General features: G+C 39.1%; 1 long non-coding RNA gene across 4 annotated transcripts in view; it reads right to left on the bottom strand.

Moving 5' to 3' along the window:
- The window catches only part of LOC135279568 (uncharacterized), a 38,812-nt gene that overhangs the window by 15,451 nt on the left and 13,977 nt on the right, over positions 1 to 9,384 (bottom strand). The gene's annotated exons all lie outside the window — the stretch shown is intronic.

The raw sequence follows: 9,384 nt of genomic DNA, 5'->3' as shown, positions 1-9,384 counted from the left end.
CAGGGCAGCCCTGGGAGCTGCTGGCTGCCCGTGGAGCAGCGAGAACCTCCAGAGGGGAGGGCACCACAAAGAGGGGTGCAGCATCAAGATGAAATGGCTAATGCAGCTGCCAAAAGGATGTACAGGAACAAACTCTAACTTCCCTTGAATGCCAAGTTGCAATGTATCGTAATGTCAGCAGGCAAAATGTCTCTTTAAAAGTCCTAAAACTCATTCTGCTAATTGGCAAGTGCACTGCATCTTCCTTGCTCCGCGCCTTGCCTGTGATATGACAGTTGCCATGGAAACTGTTTATTTCTATTGAATTAAAAAACAAACACGGTCAAAGAAAACCAATATTCCTTTTCCTGAGAACTTTCTGCCTAGAGTCCCTTATCCCTTTATTCTGCATTTTTACTTTTAACATGGCAATAAGGAAACATTACTTCATTTTTGTATTATTAGTTATACTAATACCCCATCAACCTAATGAACTATATGTTAAAATAAACTTATAAAATGACTAATTACAGTGTAATTTAGAAACAGAAGACACTTGTTTTTGATTTTTGTGATTTGAGGCTCTGCATGGGTTGAGCGAAGTGTTGGGAAAAGGCTGGTGGCAGGTCCCACCACCCTCAGGCATGAGGCAAAAGACTTGCCATAGCCCACAAGAGACCCTGCAGATGGATTTAGGATGCCCAATACAACAAGCTGTCCATGTTCACTAAACTTTATACTTTGTTCTTGCTGCTACTACAGCCTTCTGAGGATTTATAAATCATGTACTGAGCTTCCAGGGTCACAGGAAAGGAAGCTTGCTCACCTTGCAAACCATTGTGATCCTACACAGAGAAGGGTGCTGTGTATATTCAGTGCTGTCACTGCTACTGATGGAGGAAATCAAAATAATTAGGTTGAATTTTGTGCCCAGGCAAAAACAAAAACCCAGCCTAGGGCAGGGTAAGGAGCCAAGATGTGATGATGCCTGTGTCAGCCAGCCCTATGTGCCAGGTTAACACAATGGAGGGAATGGTGGCAAAACAAACCATGAGAGGTTTCTATGATAATTTCTTGACTTTTAAACATGGAACTGAGTTTGCTTATGTTTTTTTCCCCCCCCCAACTAATATACACTAGTACAAGAAATTCATTATGATTGCTGCCAATGTCCTGGTGCAGGCAGGAGTTAGGACAGGCCCCAAGGAGTGTCCTTCTACTAGCAAAAGTAATAAAAGTCATTTACTTACATGTTATTATGCATATTACTTACATGTTATTATGCATATTCCCTTTCACAAGTCACAAAAATACTTATATCCTTGCCTGTTTAGGACCTTTTCCTTCACTTTTGTATGGTTAACTGGAAGTGTCTTCCACTGACAGCTGCAAGTATTCAGCAGGAATATCCAAATCCCAAGGAGAGCTGGCTTAAAAATGGAATGAATGATAATGGGAAAGGTACATTTTATTGTCCTATGAGTTGATAAGGCTGGGGCCTAATTATACCATTGCTTTTCCACCTTGCCATTCTTCTTGTGTGGCTGAGCAGATTAATTCTGCCTGTATTTGGATGTTTGCTGCCTGAACTTTATCTGAAGTTCTCATATGCAGAGTAGATGGGATATCATAAGCCAGGTGTCCACATAAATGGACACCTGCTGCCCTTGCAACATTAAATTTTCAAACTGTTAGGTAAATAGAGTCTTTTATTCTTTAACATGGAATTCAGTTACACCATGGCATTGACCGAATCAAGCAACAAATAAGATTTAAGTATATCCAGTATTTTTTAGGGAAAATGTCTAAGTCAAACAGATTAAATGCCTTGGCACTGGTTCCAAAGTAGGATTTTGTGTTCAGCAGCTGGCATTTCAAGTCTTAAAATTTCGAGTACATTAACCTGACTGTGAAAGGGATTTAGAGTAAGTATTTGAGACTTCCATGCAGTCTTTCAGTGCAAAAGTATGATTGTTATCTACACTTCACCTGAACTCTCCTAAAGTCTGACAGTTTGTTGCTTTTGCACACACATTTAATTTTACAGACAAGAAGTCTCATTCTGCAGAATGCACAAAGTGTATATCTGAAATTGCATAAATATTTGCCTGATTAGGCCTTGTCTTTATAAATGTGCAACCAATATAAGCTGAGTTCTGGCAACAAATCTGTATCTAAATTGACCCCTATGCCTCAGTTTGATTTCAATATCTTCTAATCCCTCCTCACAAAACAAATTGCATTAACCATGACTACATTTAGCCAACTATAGTTCTCATTGTTTTTGTTCCTCCTCATAAGTTCTTCCTACAGATTAAATGCTGATGCACTGAACTAACTGCTCTTGGCTGAGGTGGGCAGGTGTAATTTGATTAGTATAGATTCTGGATTTAGTAAGTACTGTATCAGTATCCTCCCTAGAAAATAGGTGACATGTCATGGGATATTAAGTATGGCCATTTAATGTAAAAACTCAGATAATACATGAGTTAAATGGACAAAATGAGAGAAAGCTTTTAAGCATTCTCCCAAGACAGATTGCAGAATAATATTACTGTACACGCAAGTAGAGCTGATTGACACAGTCAGAAGGCCATTATACTGGTATGGTATAAAATCATTATAGCAAAAAGCATTTCAGAGCTGCAGAGTGATAGTAGCAACATATAATGAATTATCAATAAAGAAGTGGTGATTCAGTTACATTACATATGAATAGAAAGCTTCCTGTTATATAATTTAAACCTGCCAGCCTGACAAGTGACTTGAATATTCAATTCCTTCTCTAGGTGTATGAATCATCCTTTAACTTTACTGGAGACTGCAATTTTGTAGGGCAGGCCAGAAACTGAGCTATGCTAAGCAGTGTTTTTAAAGAAAGGTTGGTTAAGTAGATTTCAGCCAGGTAGCCTCTGCAGAGGCTTTATTTGAACTCGCATGGAAACAGCATCAACTTTTGAGATTATGCTATTAAATAAATATTACTTCTGGTTTATGGCAAATAAACATAAAGTACAATCTTTCAGCAAGTCAATAGCACCAATATTTAATGATTTTCATTTTACCTTACCATAAAGCCCTTGAAGTTCATATTGTCACAAATTACCATTAGCTACAAAACCTTAAGAAAAAAATCCCCAAATTATCAGTACCAAATCCCTGCCTTTTGGAGGTTGGCTTGTCTCAGACCTTGCTCCTGCATGAAGCTCTTCTGAACCCAACTGCTGCGTGTCAGTTAAGTGTTGCAACATGATCCCATGGGAGGATTAGGACCTTTGGGAAAATTACAGGTCCTTTTAAATGATTATATAGTATCTGCAGTGCTAACATAATACCTAAGTCAAAGATAACTGCACTGGAAGCTTAAGAGTAATTAACTTTAAAGTTCAGGGAAACAGGAGGATTCAGTTTGAATGCCCTCAGTGCTAGAAACAAAGTCACAATCAACAAACAAGAAAGATTGAGGAGCTGAAAATGATCCAGCTGCAATAAATATGGGTATAATATTACCTACTCCATGTTCTGAAAATAAATACATTCACAACACTGTCAAACACAAGAATTTTAAAGTTTTGAGCAGTTCTAACTTGTCTTTCAGCATTTTTAAACTCTTGCATGTCAAAGACACATTTTCATATTTTTTTAAATATATAGAAATTAAGTCTTACAAAGCCCTTGATTTTATAGATACATTATATTACATTGCAATATTGGAGTGAAATGTTACACAGATATATATACATCTACATAGATATACACATACATATACACAAATGTATACATATACATACATACCACAGTGTTATAAACACACCAAGAAAATTAACAATATCAATAAAACTGTTCCAGTAAGGTTTTCTTCAATTGGTATCTGAAGAAGATGATTTTAAAAAGACTTCCAGCTTAGCATGTTTGCCTAAATATGATGGGCTGCTATTTCAGAAATCCTCAGCATCAAGTGACTCCCATTTCAGACATTTTACCTTCTGTTTGTTACTTCTCCTTTCTCTTCTCTGTTAAAGATGGTACATTTACAAATGACAGAGGAAACACCTTCTCCTCCTTTTTCCTACCCTGTTAGAAGCCTGCAGCTGAAGACATTTCTTTTACTGTGCTGAACGCTCCTGGGACTAAAGGCAGCTCAGAAATTTAATCACAGGCTGAGAGCTAGTAGTTAGATTGAAGCTTGAAAAGGCCTTAAAGGAGGCAATGGGAACATGGATTATTGCCTCACAACCACTAATTAGTAATGAAACTTCAAGAAAAGAACTGGTGAACATATACGTGAATTTTTGCTTCCTCCAAAGATCAGTGGAGTAAGAGAGTTTCATTTTTCAAGTGGAGGAGTTTAAAAACAAATCTGCCTTTACACAGCCAGAATTCTGTAGATCACAGAGTTGACTTGTGCCATTTTAAGGCTCTATTTTTATCTGTTTTAAAGACAAAATAATTATTGAGGGTACATGGTTTGGGGGAAAGAAAGATTTATGAGTGCGTGACCTGGCAGTCAGAAACAACCAAATACTCGTATTGGCTCTAAAACCATCTCCTGGGCAAATCACTGTAATCTTAGGCAAACCACTCAGCTTCCCTGCCTCAGCATTCCTGACTTTCAGGCAGAGGTACAGCTAGTTGCTCATCACTAGACTGTTGTAAAAATTAATTAGCAAACTGGCTATAAAGCACTGAGGATGAAAAACGTGCTAAATGTTAAGCATTATAATTAGTGTTATTTAATGCATCTTTAAAAATCAAATTATATTTTTTCTTTTCCTTTAATAATGAAATTACACAATGACTTTAAGAAATGACAAAGTAATTTGAAGTAAATTACTGGCCTGTAAAATTGAAACACACCCTAAAATGTGGTTATTATGGAATAACCACACACCCTGAGAGCTAGCACTGCTTGAGCTATGTATAACCTTAACTTAGTAGTGCATTATTAAGTGGAGGAGGATCAGCAATTGTAAAAGGGAGAGCGAGTGCTGATGCATGTTAAATACACGTTACCTCTTTGGCATCAGCAGATTTGGTGCATCCACTCCTGGCAAAGAAAAGCATGCTGGGCAAATTAGACTTGTGTCACAAAAGGATTAATTAGGGTACAGCTAATACAAGCAATGTTTAGACATGAATCAAGAAATTTAGGACACGGGGCTTATGGTGCACTGAATAATTGGCAACACCATAAATGCAAGAAAAAACGTGAACTAATTTCACATTTCTGAGAAGCAGAAAGTTCTACCCCAGCTTCTGCATGGTGAAGAATTACACACTGCAGGTTTCTTTTGAAATACTTCATATTACCACGCAAATTGTTTTCTGGTGTTTATGCTTTGCTTCCCTCATTGTATTTAAATGTGAGCTATTTAAGGCTAAAAATATCAAAGGGATTTATTCCCTCAAATAGAGCAGACTGGGTAAAACAAGACAGAAGACAAATAAGACTGTTGGGAAGTTAGGAGGCTGCTGTGGAGGCAGGAACTGGAGCTCAGCTGTAGCTGATGACTGCAGAAATTCATGGACACAGCACAGAGCTGCACAGAGGCTTCCAAGCTGGCTTGCTCAATGCCAGAAGCTGAAGAGTGCTGACAGCCCAGCTCTCCTGGCCTACTCCTTGCTTGGTTGATTCATTCTGCTTTTTTTGAAAGAAGGAAAGGGAGAATAGCGTCTTCTACTCTGCAGTGGCACATGGACACAGTCTGCCCTTTATTTGTCTTAGTTCCCAATCTGGAAGTGGCTGTGAATCTACTGCTCTGTGAAGCTGCTGGAAAAAGAATTGCTTTCCCCGTCTTTGCTCCAAATAAACACATTTCCTGAAACATTCACAGAAGTGCTAAGAGCAGGAGATCTCAGAGTTTTGGAACACCAGCAGACTGAACACAGCCAAAGGGACAGCCAACAGCATCTGCTCAGAGGTGACTCCTGAGCTCAGCAAAGCCAGAATCCATCTCCAACCCACAAAAAGCCTTTGTGAAAATTGTGTCCACTAGGTCTATAAAATACAAAAAATCATATATTCTCTTTACAAAATATTTAATATTTTGCTTACATATATATATTTTTGAAATATGTTTCAAAATATTTAATGTTTAAATAAGCTTCTCCAAAATTTGAACAAAATATATTCTAAAATTATTTTGTACATTTTATGTATTGCTTCTATACATCTTTTATTGGAGGCCAGGAAAAAAGAGTACCCTAAACCAAAGAAAGAAAAGAATAACATAAAAATGGGGAGAAAGGTAACCAAGTCTAAGAAATAATTCTTAAAGCAAATGCTTCTTCAGTAGCACTGATCATATTCCCTATTCAGCACTCACAGTCCTTGTTTTTCCAGGCAAAATTAAAGTCTTGCTTGCCTGTAATATTGTTCCAGTCCTGCACAGCTCACCAGATGCAGCAGGGCACAAGTCCTGCCTGCACCTCCAGCCATCAGGGCCAGCCCTCTGAGGCTGTAACAGATGCACTGCATCTGAGCTCCCCTTCCAGGCAGGGTGCTCCAAATCATTGGATTTACATGGAAAGTTTGTCCTCCTTAGCTGTGATTTATTTTCAGGGAAATTAAACCTTATATTCAAATATTGGTTTTCATTAAATCACTTTAAATTATATTTAAATAATTCTCAATCTTCTCTATAATTAAACATCCTAAGGACCAATTTCCATCTTTTATTGAGGAAGCTTGACTTTGCCAAGTTCCTAAAACCCGTGACACAGTAGGACAGAGAGTCTTCTGTTGTTTTGATTCCTTTTCTGAGTTTTTGCTTACAAGCCCTGCTTTCTGGAGAAATGAAAAATCAGCTCCTACAAGGCCTCACACTTTAATCACTTCAGGTTAACATGACAACTTAAAGAGTAATCTACCTTTCCTTTCCATCTCACGATTCAGTCTGCTCCCCTTGGCTGTTCAAGGCTTCCAGGATCACCCATTGTCCCTACAGTCACATAACCTCCACCTCCTTTCCTCATTTTGAAAATCAAATTAATTTTGTTAGCAACAGAATAAAAATTTGCTGAAAATGTGAAGTAGATATAATGCATTTATTATCCAGGGTGAATCTCACCCAGTTCAACCTGAAGTTTTTGAGGTTTCCATTTAATTAAGAGTAATATACTTTTAAACACTCATTCAGTTAGTTCTGGTTTTGTTGAACTTTAATGACAATATTTAATAAAAGCCAAGAAGACTCACAAGAGAACTGCCAGAACCACATTTCAGTAAAAAAAATTGTTCAAAAACATTGTCTAGGAATGAACTAAGCTATTAATAAAACTGAATCTGTTTAGCAAACAACGTTTTTTCTTTTGGTCAAGTTCAGTTCTAAAGAGCAGTTTTTTAGTTTAAAAAACATGACCTGAAGTTGAAAAGATGAAAGTTTAGAAAAGAAAAATTAAATAAAATAATCCTCAACTGTTTCCCGATGAGCTGACATCACATGCATAATTTCTATGCCTCTCCTGCTCTTTCACACAGATCCAGTGTCAAAACTGGGCTTACTGGTCAAGGGTGAATCCAACACAGCGCGCTCCCACTTTCACAGAATTCCTTTGGTTTCTCCTCTGTTCAGCTTCCGCTAATCTGATGAAATCAGAATTGTAGCTCCATTTCCTGCTCTGTTTCTTCCTTGTTTCAGCTCCCTGCTGTTTGTTTCTAGGATATTCTCATCCCTGCTGAGTGTATATTTTACTCTCTTTTAGAAGAGGCAGGATCAAGTTTCTTTTTCTCACACTATCTGTTACTGACGCCTGCTATGGGAATCGCCAGCCGGCAGCGAGACCCCAGCACTTGGAGCATCTGGGCAGTTATCGTCAGCTAATAGAATCACTTCAGCAGCTCATGTTAACCGTGGTTAACAATTGGTTGTTTTTACTCCTTCACACTTCCTTGGATCTTAAAAGAAGAATGGCATTGAAAAGAAACATTTTGTGCCTACAAGATGGACTAAATTTAACAGTGGTGTAAACAAGGAGAAATCTTCTGAAATAAAAAAAGGAAAGAGAAGAAGGGAAAAAAATATTCTCTTAAATATATCTTTGCTTACTGTATAGGCTAAATGGATTGTGTCAAAGCGAGTTACTAATTTCTGTTTCCTTGGATGGAGAGCCTCATATGAGGATGCAGCAATGAAAATAAGATTTATTTATTTTTTGCAATGATGTAAAACTGACACGATGGTGTCTCACCCCATTGACAGGTCAGGAATGGACCCTCTCCTGCTCCCTGCCAGCCAAGGTATCACAGCCTGTGAAGGCGTGTGGCTGGAACTGCTGCTCCAGGGCTTGCCCAGCCACCACCGCACACTTCTGCAAAATAGAGGCCAAGTGTGCAACCAGCCCAACCAAGAGCAGGCTGCTAGGCTTCCAATCTTATTTATAAGATTGTAACTGTCAGACTAGCTTTCCAAATCTGTGAGGGCAAACAAAACCAGAAGAGATTGGTGGGACAAGAATGAAGAGTACAACAGGCCTCTGCTAATGTGGGAATGGTGATGCTCCATACTGCCAAACAACTCCTAAGCTGTACAGCCATATGCCTCCCAGTGCAGTTATTACTAATTCCTACCTCATTAAATAATTTTCTGATCTCTACCCAAAAAATAACTTTTTTCCCCTCGGGATGTAACACACAAGAGAGGCTGTCTCTAATTCAGCTGTTCTGCTACATCTTGCAAGAATGCTGCCATAGTGACATGGGTGACAATGACAATCCAAGAGAAAAGATGCTTCAGGTAAATACATATGGCTCCTGCCATTCTGTATCAACATCCCTTGAGGTTTTTCCTTATCCCCTTCTGCCACCTGGCTGGGCAGCTCACACCTCTGTCTCTAAGCTGAATGGCCTATGTGGGGCAATACTTAACATCATGGTCATGGCCACTCTCCATCTCCAAACACAAGCGGGTGTCCCCAGCAGTGCCAATCCAACACTCCTGAAGCCAGCAAGGTTACTACCTGTGTGTAAGGTCTTTTTTTGCTAGGGAACGCCTAATATGCTACTTGTTCTGGAAAACTCCCTCAGGCAGCTACATGCCTGTGAAAAAGTCGAGTTGCCTCTGGGGCAATGTGCTTCTAGGGCCTGGATCTGTCTGCAAGTGTGCTTTGGAGACAGAAGAAAGGCTTGTCACTGATCCCAGCGCAGCTGGCAGGGCTGCAGCTGAGCTGCGAACGAGCTACAAATTAGTCCAACATTTAAATGCTCACTTCTAAAGATAAAAGCCAACTAAGCCTCACACAGTAGCTTTTCCTAAGGAATGGGAAGTGTCTCTAAGAATAACCATAGCTGCTGTGGAGCGGTCGGGGTTCATGAGAGCTGCCTGACATCACGCCAGGAAGCTTCACGCTGCAACGCGATACTTTTAGAAAAGACTTCACTGCCTTACTGGTTACCATTACCAAACA

The sequence above is a fragment of the Passer domesticus genome, chromosome 12 (genome assembly GCF_036417665.1).
Source record: "Passer domesticus isolate bPasDom1 chromosome 12, bPasDom1.hap1, whole genome shotgun sequence".
NCBI lineage: Eukaryota > Metazoa > Chordata > Aves > Passeriformes > Passeridae > Passer > Passer domesticus.
This window is presented reverse-complemented; position numbering and strand designations above follow the sequence as displayed.